Raw genomic sequence first — 16,272 nt, forward strand, 5'->3', positions numbered from 1 at the left:
GGAACCTCACCTGTTTTGATTTTGATGCGAGTTTAACCAGGGTAAGGGTTTCTGGCCCGATGTATTATTTAAAATGAATGTAAGAGACAAGGCTGGATCTGGATTTCTGTTACCTCAGTGTAAATCCAGAGCAACTCGTAGGCATTTACATAGGGGTAGCAGAGCAGAGTCAAGCCTATTTTGTGTTTCTTGGAATTATCCAGACTTTTACTTACCTATCTTTTGTAAAGCACTTTGAGATCTATGAATGAAAAGGGCAATAAAGGAGTTAAGTATCATTTAATTCCACGAATATAGCCCACTGGCGTGACCCAGTTACAGCATAGCTAGGTTCCATTCAGATGGCATATGCTAACAATGTTGGAACTAGGTTAGGAGACAACAGCGTTGTAACTGGGTCGCATGAAGCCCTCTGTGTTTTTTCTAAAATCAACATAGTGTACCCAGTACTGTGTTCTACTTCGCTTATGTGAATTGGAAATAGAGGCAAATTTTGATATTGAGCCCGTCAAACTAGCATGCCATCGGAAGTTAGCCCTTGGATTATGGCCGGTGGTGAATTTTTTTACATTACTTGTTAGCTGTATTATTTATCATTGATTGCTCTACTTGATGGGAGAATGTGTTAGGTGCCTCACAATGGATGCACCCCTTGTCCCAGTGAGCTCATGCATGCATCAAAACACTGGGGAAAATGTCCTTTTAAAAGAAAAAGCTGAAAAGAATTGGTGTTACTTTTTCTAATGTACAAAATTTAGGCCCTGATTGGGCTTAGCTTTGCAGCCCATGCATAGTGCCATGGAGTTCTGTGGGACGACTCCGTTGGTAACATTAAGACAGTGCAGAAGGTTTTGCAGGATCGGGGGGCGAAAGCTGTGTTAGCCTGACTTGCAAAGGTGCGCTGAGCACCTGCATTGCCTGTTGACGTCAGCGGATTTTGAAGACGCTCAGAATTTCTGGAAATAGGGCCCTATGCAAATCTTGGGGAGCAATTTTTCTGGGTGTGGAGAACAGTTGCATTATTATTTTATTTAGCCACAAAAACCCGTTAGACAAATTCTCCGCTCAGTTACACTGGTGTAAATCTGGAGTATGAGCACTGACATCAAGAGAGAACAGTTTACCCTGGAGTAACACAGGAGAAGCTGCGTGGTTGGGACGCAGTGAAGAGCTATGGAGTCTGTAAATACACATTGTTAGGGGGCTTATTCCTTCACCCACTTACTTCCCTGGTCCTCGCATGAACAGAGAGCAACAATACCTGAAGTCCAAAGGTGCAAACAATTCGATGTTTATTGGGGTGAACTTCCAGCAAGCATGATTTCAGTTTCCTTCCTTAGTGTCCCCCTTCCCAGCTCTGACACCACAGAGCCTTACCTGTGTCCCTGTTCCCATTCCTGCCCTTAGCCAAACATGATTTCAATTTCCCCACCCCCATTCCCTGTTCCCATTTCCCTCATCCACCCACCCACCCACTTCCTGATTGACTGCAGACTATATAGTAAAACTTGAGTTCTGCTTAGCTATACCTTAATCAATCATTTTCCTGAAATTTAACTAACCAATCCTAACATATTGTAACATGATTATGTAACCAATTATATCCCACCACCTCAATTAGTTTACACCCAGCAAAATTAATTATACAGCAGACAGGAACAATCACAGAACCAGACAGAGTTTACACAGACTAACAATAGCAAAGTGAAAAGGAGGACTTGTGGCACCTTAGAGCCTAACCAGTTTATTTGACAGGTTTCAGAGTAGCAGCCATGTTAGTCTGTATTCGCAAAAAGAAAAGGAGGACTTGTGGCACCTTAGAGACTAACCAATTTATTTGAGCATGAGCTTTCATGAGCTACAGCTCACTTCATCGGATGCATACTGTGGAAAGTGTAGAAGATCTTATTATATACACACAAAAAGCATGAAAAAATACCTCCTCCTACCCCACTCTCCTGCTGGTAATAGCTTATCTAAAGTGATCATACCCGATGAAGTGAGCTGTAGCTCACGAAAGCTTATGCTCAAATAAATTGGTTAGTCTCTAAGGTGCCACAAGTCCTCCTTTTCTTTTTACAGTAACAGAAGGCTCTTACACTGGCAGACAGTGACTTTGATTCTTTCTTTTATACCTCTATAACTAGCCAAGTGATCAGAATACACCTAAATTCTTAGAGTATAGGCCTTTACAGACAGGCCTGAATATCTGTATCCTAACACATAGGCGAGGGAGATCTGGTAGTATAAACCTATCACTATCTACCAGTCATTCTGGAGTTCTAATCCCTCCTGCGACCTGGATTCCCTCAAAGGCACTGGACCAGTCGTAACCTCTTTTTATTTTCCCCATCCCAAAATAGGGATTTGATGCACCTCCCTGTGATGGGGTATACCCAACCCTGCACCAGTAAGGAAAGGGTTAAGCAGGTGGTCCCAGGCACCCCACACCTGCAAAGCAAGCATGGCTTGGAGGAGAAATTCAAAAAGAGAACAGGTCAGCAGATAGTGGAAGTGAACTGGAGCCTTGCAAGCAGTCCTCCTGCCTGCCTGGCTATAGTGAGGGGGACCAAACCCAAAGGAAAGAGACTTGGGATTCTCAGAAAGTCTGAGACTTTTTCTTTGATTTCCAGGTATTTGGCTTTACTTTACCTGTGGGGAAAGAGGGGATGTAGGAAGCGATCCAGACAGGCAGTAGTATAGCATTTTGGTGGGACAGGTCTTAGCTGCTTACACTGGGCCCGGTGGAGAGGGTGGTCCTGGGTTCCCCCGCCAACTCCTGGGGGGCGCTGAAGGTAGGAACAGACACTTAATGTGGGGAGCCTAGGGCAGAAAAGGTCCTGAGGACTGAAAGGGCAAGACCTGAGGCCTCAACCCAGTGGGAGTCCGGAGACACCCACCTAACCCAGAGAGTTACCCCAGTGCGGGACTCTTTATGTACCTGGAAAGGGCCAGACATAAAACACGTGACCTGGCTGGAGGGCTGAGTAGTGGAAGGGGAAGACCGTGGCTGTCAACAGGGGTCCTAGAAACGACGAGGGCCTGCCACGGCCTGCCTGACCACCGGGTGGCGCCAACGGTGCGTGACCCCCTTCACACTTGCTCCCAGGGGTGTTGTTTAATATATTGTGATTGCTTGTGATGGTCTCGTTCCAGTGGCAGCTTCCAGCGACTAAGTCTACCATGACCACATAGCTCGTGGTGGCTTTCTCTAGCGCTGATGCTAGAGACCTACCATTTTGCCCCTGAGGTTCCCAGATTTGATCGTGACGTCAGCGTGGAATTCACAGACTGCCGCTTGGAATTGCCCCGCTCTTTATCACCACCGGCAAAGCAGCTACGCTTCCTGGAAGTACCTCCGCTGTGTAGCCTGATTTAGGGTGTTAATAATAATATTAATTTAAGTTATTGATTTTAATTTCAGTAATTAATCATATTAATAATTAATTATGAATATTAATTAGTATGGGTCCTAGGCTCGCCAATCTGTTTGATCAGAAGATGAAAGTTCTTGTCCCGAATCAGGCTCCACAGAATTTACAAATCTATAAACCTATTACAATAAATACTTAAAACTATAAGAAAAGATAGATAGATACAAGCAAGCAGGTTAGTCCTATAGGCTACATAAATATAATATATATACATATCTTCTCTCTGAGGTACTTATGTCCCCCATTTCCAGAGTATCTGAGCATCTCACCTTCTTTAAGACATTTAGCCATAAAAAGCCCTCTGACAGAGGAGTGGTTTATGGAACAGACAGTGTTGTTGACATTTGTATCTTCTTTTACCCTTTGCAAGACAGCAAACAGGCCCTGAGAGTTTATCCCCGTCCCAGCACAACAGCTTTGCGAGTCTTAGATTAGGTCCCCGTCACTACAATTTCACTTGCAACATGGTGTGAAGAAAGAAAAGGAGTACTTGTGGCACCTTAGAGACTAACCAATTTATTTAATTTATTTAATTTAATTTATTTAATTTAATTTGTTGCATCCGATGAAGTGAGCTGTAGCTCACGAAAGCTTATGCTCAAATAAATTGGTTAGTCTCTAAGGTGCCACAAGTCCTCCTTTTCTTTTTGCGAATACAGACTAACACGGCTGTTACTCTGAAACCTAGCCTCCGAGTGTGAGTCTTGACCCTCTGAATGATTCATCAGCTTGGTTTCCCTTGTTGTCCGACCTCTGGGGCCTGCCCACAGGGATACCTTTCTGTCAAGAGTTTAGCATGTTCTCCTGCTGGAAAGGAGAACTGGTGGTGTTTGGTTTGTGCCGCTGTTATATTCTTTAGTATTATCCTAAGGCCCAGCCATTGCTCAGGTAAGTTGGCTATTTGGGGCAAATTCACAGGTGATATGGAAGTGGGGCTGAGTTACACATTGGTAAATAGACCTAACTTGTTCTCTGAAGGCCTGGAAAAAGGTTCAAATTACCTTATAAAGCAACTTTAGGAAGAGTAGCTATCTCCACCTTTCAGAATGGGGGAAAGGGAGGCAGAGAAAGAGGTCATGACTGGCTTAAGGTCACACAACAGGTTATGACTAGAACTTAGCTCGCTAAGTGGCTTATCATCAGGTCCACACTGCCCTGCTTGGCTAGGGGATCTCAGACACCAGAGGTGTGGTAATGCTTGGTGAATACTGGTGTGCTAATGGCAGCCACAAAGATGGGTGGGGCAAGTCCTGCTTATTTTTGGGCCTCCTGCTCCTCGCTGTGACGGAATTCAGCCTCTCATGCACTCCTGTGGGAATCTGACTTTTCCCCTGATGGATGAATTCACCACAGGGTTGTATAAAACTGATTTGGTTTTGGCTCCTGGGGAAGCGGGATTCCACAGCAGGGTGTTGGGTGAAGCCTGGGACCTGTTTGGTTCAGGTCTTTACGGGTTGGCTTCCTTCGCAGCCCTTCCTTGAGCTTCGCATGGAGTCGGGAATCCCGGAACGCAGCACGAGTGGAAAGCTGGTGAAAAGGCTGAGTTCTTCATGGCTTCCACCCAAAGCTACAAATTGGCCTCGGTGAGCTTGGAGTACGGCCCAGGCTTGACATAAGGGTTCGTGAACCTTGGCAACCCTTTCTCTGAACCTGTCCCGAACTTGGGACTGACAGAGGAATCTGAGAGCAGTTGTGCGCTGGGGAGTGGCTGTGTGGCAGGACGCCGTGTTAGCCGGGTGCTGTCCAAGGAAGTCACGTAGCATGGAAGGGCTGTTAAGGGTGGGCTGAGAACGTGGCTGCTGGGCCTTCAGTTATGCTGGGCCCTCGTGTTGGGTGTATACAGAAGTCAGGAGAAGCTGCAGGGGGACTGGAAAGTTACCCTGTGCCCTGCCTGCAGATTAGGGACTGGAGTCCATCCCTCCCACCCCCCGCAACCACTGCAGAACTCCTGACACTCAAACCCCATTGACTTGGGTTTTGTGTTGGTGGGGCATGAACGTCACCCCTAGTGGTTAGTGTTAGGCCCAGGTGGCAGGAATGAGGGCCTGCAGCTGAGCCTGGGACTAGTTAGCCCGGTCTGCAGGCAGACTAATGAACACAGCTGAGCTACACCAGAACTGCCCTGCTGGCCAGACTGCCTGATTGGCCAGCTGGATCCTGTCAGCCAGCTTTTAAGCTCAACAGCTGCTCAATGCTTATGCCTGCAGTTGTGATTGCTCCTGCACTTGCCTTGCCTCCAAGTCCTGCTCCAGCCTTGCTCCTCACCTCTTAGTTCCTGATGCTGGCTCTGACCCTTGGTAACCTGCCTGGTTCCTGACTAGTCCAACCACTAGGCATCACTGCCCACACCCCACTGACCCCCACCGGGAGAGCAGCTGTTCAAGTAGTCACCCATTTGTTCCTCTGCTGGGGTGCTATCTGGATTGAGCTGCATTGTGTTCACTAACTACTATCCTAGGAAAGACCACGATATGTTAGTCTCGGAGAGAGGCAGTCTTTGAGCATGCCCCCCGCATGGTGTGGCATGCCGCTACCGTCCCCTGCCTTCATTTCCCCTATGAGTTTCAGGAGTACTGCACTCACATCCAGAGACTTTAGAATACTGCCTCTCCCCTGGGGTCTAGCTTATTAAGTATCCCTGGCTCCCAAAAAGAGCCCCGTTTTGTCCCCCACTTTCACTGGGGGCTCAACAGTTGTCCTTCTTGGGGCTGTCCATGGCCTCCCCAGCCCCCAAACTCTCTCCTCTTAAGTTCAAAGTTTTCACAGGCCTCTTTCTGGGGACTGACCTGGCTAAGTCCTTCCTCTTACTCTGTTTGATTCACCCTCCCAGTCACCTGACCACACCTTAAACTCACCTCAGGAGGGTAAATTACCCCAAACCCTGTCTGAGAGTAGAAGGAGCCTGCCTCCCCGTCCTGGTCCTTTACAGCACCATGACCTGGGTTTTCCTGTTCCTCCCACTTTCAGACACTAACTGCTCCCTGCGACCATCTTCCTCATTGTCTGTTTCAGTTGTTCCTTTGGCCTTCATTTGCCTTCCTGGGACACCTGGAACAGGGTAACTGGCCTCCCAGGTTGCCTCCTCTGGCCTTGAAAGGTCAGCACCCTGCTACAAGTTACTCTGCTAGGACCAGGATTTAAGACAATTGTAGAGATCCATTATTAAAATAATCTTGGCGACCATTTATTTATTTAACCTTTGGTTACCAAGAGTTAAAATTCCAGCCCTGAAGTTTGTGGCATTCATTCCCTTCAGGGCAGAATAGAAAAACCAGTCTTATAAAGCCATAACATCTGCTGCAATCATTACAAGCTTTCTGCTCAGCTCTGCAAGGGGGGAAGGGAGAGTGTCTGATGGTTGATTACCTTTAGTCTGCGGATGAGCAAACCAGAAGTCAGTGGGAATTTAGAAAGGGCTTCCAGGGAAATGAAGGGCTAATTACATTAGCACTAAAGATAGAGAGAAACTGTTACAAGATAAAGAGCCTGTGTCTTCTTGGGGATATTATGATGCAAATTCCTGCCTGTAATTTTTAAGCTCTTTATTGCTGTGTTATTTCACTTGCATGGTTGTCTTGTATTTTTCTTATTGTGGTATATAAAATTATACTTAATTCTTACTTTTATGGTAGATGAAGAAGGCTTCTGATTTTAGGGTTTAACTAAAAAACCCAGATAAAATACCCCCAATAAAAATAATTGGTGTTTATGCAATAAACACTAGACAAACAGCAGAAATGGTTACTAAATTCATGTTAACTTCACCCCTTTTGCAGTGCAGTTTGTTTATATAAGTAATGTCACTGCTCCTTCACTTGTATCTAAGGGTTTGTCTACATGGAGCAATAATACAGATTACAGGGGTGTGCTTTCTAAAATGCAGTAATATGTTTTGCATTAATTGGGCCATGTAGACCTTGCTGGTGTGCTCTAAAGATTCCCTAGTGTGCTTTAATTAGTGCTGTTTGAAACAGTACTACATGCATATGGAAACCCTGCCTGCTTGGTGTGGTGCTCTGTCCCCCTCTAGTGGCCGATTACAGATTGATGAGTCTGCTACAGATTTAGCTAAGAGCCATGTGGCTTTTAGCTCATGCAGTAGAGGCTCATACTCTAAATTTCAGAGGTCCCAGGTTCAATATCACCCAGCAACACTGGGGGTCTGTTGGCATTACATATATACAAAGAGAAGTCCAAAAATCAGGTGGTTTGGGGGCTAAGTACATAGAGCTCAAAAGTTGCTAAAAATAACCCCCGCAAAATGAACTGAATAAACTGTGAGAAACAGAAGCCATATAGATGAACCAGGCAGTCTATGCTGGATTCAACCCTGCCACAGGATGGAGGGGCAAATTATACTGTTAGGGGGCTTATTCCTTCACCCACTTACTGCCCTGGTCCTTCTCGCATGAACAGAGAGCAACAATACCCAAAGTCCAAAGGTGCAAACAATTCGATGTTTATTGGGGTGAACTTCCAGCAAGCATGATTCCAGTTTCCTTCCTTAGTATCCTCCTTCCCAGCTCTGACACCACAGAGCCTTACACCTGTGTCCCTGTTCCCATTCCTGCCCTTAGCCAAACATGATTCCAATTTCCCCACTCCTATTCGCTGTTCCTGTTTCCCCCTTTAGCAAAACATGATTCCAATTTCCTTAACCCCATTCCCTGTTCCCATCTCCCCGTTTAGCAAAACATTATTCCAATTTCCTTACCCTCATTCCCTGTTCCCATCTCCCCCACCCACACACCCACCCCTTCACTTCCTGATTGACTGCAGACTATATAGTAAAACTTGAGTTCTGCTTAGCTATACCTTAACCAACCATTTTCCTGAAATTTAACTAACCAATCCTAACATATTGTAACATGATTATGTAACCAATTATATCCCACCACCTTAATTAGTTTACACCCAGCAAAATTAATTATACAGCAGACAGGAACAATCACAGAACCAGACAGAGATTATACAGACAAACCATAGCAAAGTGGGAACTATAATGACAAAACAAGGATTTCACATCCCAGCTATTGATAAGTGAGTTCTTGCCAGACAGGATGCTATCAAACTAAGTTTCCTTTTACATCTTCTAGGTATTTCCCTTTCTCTGGAGGTGACAGGCACTATCAGGACAGGATTGTATCCTAACAGCCCAAGAGCACCTTCTTTCAATGTGACTAGTTTGGAATGTGAGGAGGGGACCGGTCGCTTCCCAGCTTATGGCTGCCTCTGCTGCTTAGCCAAAGGCCTGAGCCTAAGCACAGGGCCTCAGACTGTCACAGTAAGAGAAGGCCCTTACACCAGCAGACAGTGATTTTGATTCTTTCTTTTATACCTCTAGAACTAGCCAAGTGATAAGAATGCACCTAAATTCTTAGAGTACAGGCCTTTGCAGACAGACCTGACTATCTATATCCTAACATATACATCCCAGTATCCTTAAGGGGACAGGTTTCAGAGTAGCAACCGTGTTAGTCTGTATCCACAAAAAGAAAAGGAGGACTTGTGGCACCTTAGAGACTAACAAATTTATTAGAGCATAAGCTTTCGTGAGCTACAGCTCACTTCATCGGATGCATAGAATGGAACATATAGTAAGATATCTATCTATCTATCTATCTACATACATACAGATAAGTTGGAAGTTACCATACAAACTGTGAGCGGCTAATTAGTTAAGATGAGCTATTATCAGCAGGCGGAAAAAACTTTTGTTGTGATAATCAAGATGGCCCATTTAGACAGTTGACAAGAAGGTGTGGGGATACTTAACTTAAGGAAATAGATTCAATATGTGTAATGACCCAGCCACTCCTAGTCTCTATTCAACCCAAGTTAGTGGTATCTAGTTTGCATAGTAATTCAAGCTCAGCAGTTTCTCGGTGGCGTCTGTTTTTGAAGCTTTTCTGTTGCAAAATTGCCACCTTTAAGTCTGTTACTGAGTAACCAGAGAGGTTGAAGTGTTCTCCTACCAGTTTTTGAATGTTATGATTCCTGATGTCAGATGTGTGTCCATTTATTCTTTTGCATAGAGACTGTCCGGTTTGGCCAATGTACATGGCAGAGGGGCATTGTTGGCACATGATGGCATATATCACATTGGTAGATATGCAGGTGAACGAGCCCCTGATGGCGTGGCTAATGTGATTAGGTCCTATGATGGTGTCACTTGAATAAATATGTGGACAGAGTTGGCAGTGGGCTTTGTTGCAAGGACAGGTTCCTGGGTTAGTGTTTTTGTTGTGTGGTGTGTGGTTGCTGGTAAGTATTTGCTTCAGGTTGGGGGGCTGTCTGTAAGCGAGGACTGGTCTGTCTCCCAAGATCTGTGAGAGTGAGGGATCATTTTTCAGGATAGGTTGTAAATCTTTGATGATGCGCTGGAGAGGTTTTAGTTGGGGGCTGAAAGTGGTGGCTTGTGGCGTTCTGTTATTTTCTTTGTTGGGCCTATCCTGTAGTAGGTGACTTCTGGGTACTCTTCTGGATCTGTCAATCTGTTTTTTCACTTCAGCAAGTGGGTATTGTAATTGTAAGAATGCTTGATAGAGATCTTGTAGGTGTTTGTGTCTGTCTGAGGGGTTGGAGCAAATGTGGTTGTATCGTAGAGCTTGGCTATAGACAATGGATAATGTGGTGTGTCCTAGTTGGAAGCTGGAGGCATGTAGGTAAGTATAGCGGTCAGTAGGTTTGTGGTGTTTATGTGACCATCGCTTATTAGCACAGTAGTGTCCAGGAAATGGACCGCTTGTGTGGATTGGTCTAGGCTGAGGTTGATGGTGGGATGGAAATTGTTGAAATCATGGTGGAATTCCTCAAGGGCTTCTTTTCCATGGGTCCAGATGATGAAGATGTCATCAATGTAGCGCAAGTAGAGTAGGGGACAGCCGCAGGATGGTGGCAAAGCTGCCATCTTGCCTGGGGGTTTTTAATCTCATGGTCATGAGTAGCTTTAAGTTCTGTCTGAGGTTCCATAGATATAAGGCGCCGACTCTGTATGTACTGTATGTAAGGGAGCAGTATGACTGCTCAGAGCTCCGGTACGAAACTGCAGAAAAACCTGAGTGTCTCTGGATTAAGTTTAGAAGTGTGTGCAACAAGAGTGATGTAGTGGTGGGAGTCTGCTATAGACCACCGGACCAGGGGGATGAGGTAGATGAGGCTTTCTTCCGGCAGCTCACGGAAGCTACTAGATCGCATGCCCTGATTCTCATGGGTGACTTTAATTTTCCTGATATCTGCTGGGAGAGCAATACAGCGGTGCATAGACAATCCAGGAAGTTTTTGGAAAGCGTAGGGGACAATTTCCTGGCGCAAGTGCTAGAGGAGCCAACTAGGGGGGGCGCTTTTCTTGACCTGCTGCTCACAAACCGGGTAGAATTAGTGGGGGAAGCAAAAGTGGATGGGAATCTGGGAGGCAGTGACCATGAGTTGGTTGAGTTCAGGATCCTGACGCAGGGAAGAAAGGTAAGCAGCAGGATACGGACCCTGGACTTCAGGAAAGCAGACTTCGACTCCCTCAGGGAACGGATGGCCAGGATCCCCTGGGGGACTAACTTGAAGGGGAAAGGAGTCCAGGAGAGCTGGCTGTATTTCAAGGAATCCCTGTTGAGGTTACAGGGACAAACCATCCCAATGAGTCGAAAGAATAGTAAATATGGCAGGCGACCAGCTTGGCTTAATTGTGAAATCCTAGCGGATCTTAAACATAAAAAAGAAGCTTACAAGAAGTGGAAGGTTGGACATATGACCAGGGAAGAGTATAAAAATATTGCTCGGGCATGTAGGAATGTTATCAGAAGGGCCAAATCGCACCTGGAGCTGCAGCTAGCCAGAGATGTCAAGAGTAACAAGAAGGGTTTCTTCAGGTATGTTGGCAACAAGAAGAAAGCCAAGGAAAGTGTGGGCCCCTTACTGAATGAGGGAGGCAACCTAGTGACAGAGGATGTGGAAAAAGCTAATGTACTCAATGCTTTTTTTGCCTCTGTCTTCACGAACAAGGTCAGCTCCCAGACTACTGCACTGGGCAGCACAGTATGGGGAAGAGATGGCCAGCCCTCTGTGGAGATAGAGGTGGTTAGGGACTATTTAGAAAAGCTGGACGTGCACAAGTCCATGGGGCCGGACGAGTTGCATCCGAGAGTGCTGAAGGAATTGGCGGCTGTGATTGCAGAGCCATTGGCCATTATCTTTGAAAACTCGTGGCGAACCGGGGAAGTCCCGGATGACTGGAAAAAGGCTAATGTAGTGCCAATCTTTAAAAAAGGGAAGAAGGAGGATCCTGGGAACTACAGGCCAGTCAGCCTCACTTCAGTCCCTGGAAAAATCATGGAGCAGGTCCTCAAAGAATCAATCCTGAAGCACTTGCATGAGAGGAAAGTGATCAGGAACAGCCAGCATGGATTCACCAAGGGAAGGTCATGCCTGACTAATCTAATCGCCTTTTATGATGAGATTACTGGTTCTGTGGATGAAGGGAAAGCAGTGGATGTATTGTTTCTTGACTTTAGCAAAGCTTTTGACACGGTCTCCCACAGTATTCTTGTCAGCAAGTTAAGGAAGTATGGGCTGGATGAATGCACTACAAGGTGGGTAGAAAGCTGGCTAGATTGTCGGGCTCAACGGCTAGTGATCAATGGCTCCATGTCTAGTTGGCAGCCGGTATCAAGTGGAGTACCCCAAGGGTCGGTCCTGGGGCCGGTTTTGTTCAATATCTTCATAAATGATCTGGAGGATGGTGTGGATAGCACTCTCAGCAAATTTGCGGATGATACTAAACTGGGAGGAGTGGTAGATACGCTGGAGGGGAGGGATAGGATACAGAAGGACCTAGACAAATTGGAGGATTGGGCCAAAAGAAATCTGATGAGGTTCAATAAGGATAAGTGCAGGGTCCTGCACTTAGGACGGAAGAACCCAATGCACAGCTACAGACTAGGGACCGAATGGCTAGGCAGCAGTTCTGCGGAAAAGGACCTAGGGGTGACAGTGGATGAGAAGCTGGATATGAGTCAGCAGTGTGCCCTTGTTGCCAAGAAGGCCAATGGCATTTTGGGATGTATAAGTAGGGGCATAGCGAGCAGATCGAGGGATGTGATCGTTCCCCTCTATTCGACATTGGTGAGGCCTCATCTGGAGTACTGTGTCCAGTTTTGGGCCCCACACTTCAAGAAGGATGTGGATAAATTGGAGAGAGTCCAGCGAAGGGCAACAAAAATGATTAGGGGACTGGAACACATGAGTTATGAGGAGAGGCTGAGGGAGCTGGGATTGTTTAGCCTGCAGAAGAGAAGAATGAGGGGGGATTTGATAGCTGCTTTCAACTACCTGAAAGGGGGTTCCAAAGAGGATGGCTCTAGACTGTTCTCAATGGTAGCAGATGACAGAACGAGGAGTAATGGTCTCAAGTTGCAGTGGGGGAGGTTTAGATTGGATATTAGGAAAAACTTTTTCACTAAGAGGGTGGTGAAACACTGGAATTCGTTACCTAGGGAGGTGGTAGAATCTCCTTCCTTAGAGGTTTTTAAGGTCAGGCTTGACAAAGCCCTGGCTGGGATGATTTAACTGGGAATTGGTCCTGCTTTGAGCAGGGGGTTGGACTAGATGACCTTCTGGGGTCCCTTCCAACCCTGATATTCTATGATTCTATGACTCTGTGGGTACACCAGGGCTGAAGTACCCATGGGAAAAATTAGCAGGTGCTTACGACCCACTGGCAGCCAGATCCTCCCCCGCCTGCCGTGATTAGCTGTTCTGCGGTGTTCAGGAGGCACTGGTGGGGGGAGGAACAGGGATGGGAAGAGGCAGGGAGAGGTGGAGTGGGAGAGGGAAGAATTGGGGCAGGGTGTGGCCTAGAGAGAAGGGGTGGAGTGGGGGCAGGGCCTGGGGTGGAGTGGGAGTGGGAAGAGGTGGGGTGAGGTAGGGATGGGGCCTGGGGCAGAGCAGGGGTTGAGGAAATAGTCAGGGAAAAGGAAATAGTCAGGGAAAAGGAATAGTCAGCGCTGGTGTCCATAGATATTTATAAGGTGGCCAGATGACTGAGCAGACACAAAACATAACAGCTCTTGGGTTCTGTTCAACAGGAGAGAATCTTTATCAGTAGAGCTGGGTTGGGGAAAAATAAGTCTATTTTATACATAATTTTTGAGATAAATGAGAAATTTTCATTTAATTCAAAAACATTTTTTGATGAAAAGTTTATTTCGGAGGGGCGAGGGGGTACATACACTTTTTTTACTGGCAAAAGAGGGGGGGAAGGTAAAGAGGAGGTGGTTTCTCACTGAGACAAAATCTGTAGAAAAATTCAAAAGGTGTTTGGAAATTTTTCATTTTAAGTTTCTTTTTTAAAAACAAAACTTCTGACGAAGCGCATTTCTGATGGAGAACTTCCATGGTGTTCAGAAATGAAAATTCTGTCAGTCTTTGGATGGGAAGGTTTTGACCGGCTCTAGTTAGAAACACAGCACAAAGAAGGAAGGCCCAGTAGTGAGGGCACTGAAGTGGGGCTCAGGGATAACGGGGTTCAATTCCTTGCTCTTCCACAGATTTCCTGTGTGACCGCAAGCAGGTCCCTGAACCTGTCTGTCTCTCCATTCTCCATCTGTACAATCAGGTTAATAGTACTTCCCAGGTACTCAGATGCTATGTGGTGGCCACAGAAGAGCCATAGATAGTTCCTTATGTCCCCTTTCTTGGTTCTATCACAGCAAATTTTCTTCGCCTGGAGGTCACACCATTCTTCGGTATCTTGAATGGATCGGAAAATACACTTTATAGTGGTAGACACAAAGTGCTCTGTCTATTCAGCTTAACAAAAGACATGGTCAAGTGGGGACTTGACCACAGCTTGTTCCCCTAAAAGGGGAACAAATATTTGATAATGGTCTCTTCAGTCTAGCAGAGAAAGGTCTATCACAAGCCAGTGGCTGGAAGTGGAAACTAGACAAACTCAGACCAGAAATAAGGTGTACATTTTTAACATTGAGGGTCATTAACCATTGGGACAACTTGCCAAGGGTCGTGGTGGATTCTCCATCACAGGCAATTTTTAAATCCAGCATGGACGTTTTTCTAAAAGAACTGCTCTGGTAAAACAGGAATTATTTCCAGGAAGTTGCCTGGCCTGTGTTATATAGGTGGTCAGACCAGGTGGTCACAGTAGTCCCTTCTGGCTTGATAATCTATGAATTTGCAGAGGGAGCTGAGCTGAAAAGGCCCTACCCAAGCTATTCTGTTCTCTCTCTCCTCAGCAGCCCTTCTTACAACCCTTCTGGTTGTAAAGGTATTCAAGTGAGAGGCACGGAGAAGGTGGAGTTAACTCTGTGTACTGAGGACTAGGCACTGCCGAAGATGGTGCACTGAATGATCACCTCTCCCTCAGACCTTCTACATGGCTGCTTATAAGGCTCCCTAGCTGCCAGCAGGCCCACCAGTGAAAAGGAGGTTGCAGCCCTTTTGTTCTTCCTCCCTTTCCCAGCAGTCGCCCGGTCAGCAGGGTCTACACCAGCTGAAGCCTGTGTACTATTATTATTATTTAATTTTATTTGCATGACAGTGGGATCTAGAGGGTCCCACCAAGATCAGCATCTCAGGACAGAATCTAGCTTTATAACTGTAGGCACCAGTTTGACCATGTTTGCACGCATGGAAATCTGCATATTAAGGACAGTCTAGTTGTCTTAACAAAGCAAGCTGTCGCCAGTCCTGTGGCTAATCAGAGGAGGGAGGAGATGGATGAAACTTCCCTGGCACTTAAGACTCTACAAGAAGGAGCTGTTGCATAAAGAGGTGAAAAGATCTCTCTTGCTTTAGGGCTAGATCTTCCTGTTTGAGTGGAGCTGACTGCAGGACTGAGATGGGCAAGGACCGTGCTTTCTTTTCCGAGAGGAGGGATTGTCCAGTGGTTAGGGCAGGGCCCTGGAAGACCAAGGTTCAATTCCGTGCTCTTCTACAGACTTCCTGTGTGACCGAGGGTTAGGGCTTGTCTACATTTAAAACGCTACAGCTGCACCACTGTGGCGCTTCAATGTAGACGCGACTTACGCTGACAGGAGGGACTCTCCCATCGGCCACCTCCCCAGGAGGCAGTCGCTGAGCTGCTGGAAGAATTCTTCCGTCACCCTCACGCTGCGGATTTTTTACCCCCGGGGCCAACGTAGCGAAAGCAACCTCATTTTCTAGTGTAGACCAGGCCTTAGTTGCCTGGCCTCATTTCCTGCTCTGTAAAATGGGGAGAGTAGCCCTGCCCTACCTCACAAGGGTGTTGTGAAGGTAAAGATGTTAAAGAGTGTGAGGTGCTCAGATACTATGGGAGTTTGGGGGAGCATATAACACCTTGGATAGACTTTATGCTTGTGTGCCGTCTTGCATGGTGCAGGCACTGCCAGAAATACGGAGTTGTCATTATTTGCGTTGCTTTCCTGAGTGAAAACAACCCAGGAGACTTGTCTGCCCAGGGTGCTATTTCCCCCGGTGACCCGTCACAATTCTATTCTAAAGAACCCCTTGCATTTATCAATATTCCCTCTGAGCGAGGAGATACCTTGATAACAGCTGTCGGTGTAATTCTCAGATAGCAGGCACACCGATGCGAAGAGCCTGCGCTGCTAGGGGAAAGGGGGCTAGACCTGAGTGGGTGGGTGCTGTGCTCAAGGAGAAATGCAAGTAAAGGAGGTAGCATGATTCAATGAACGGGGCACAGCACTTGGAGCCAGGACGCCTGGGTTCTCTTCCTAACTCATATGCTGACTCCCTGTATGACTAGGGTCTATGTAAATCACATAACCTCTGGGCCTCAATTTTTTCCCCTCTGTAAAACAGGGATTATGCTGTTTACCCACTT

Source organism: Lepidochelys olivacea (assembly GCF_965140295.1).
Source record: "Lepidochelys olivacea isolate rLepOli2 genome assembly, chromosome: 8".
Lineage (NCBI taxonomy): Eukaryota > Metazoa > Chordata > Testudines > Cheloniidae > Lepidochelys > Lepidochelys olivacea.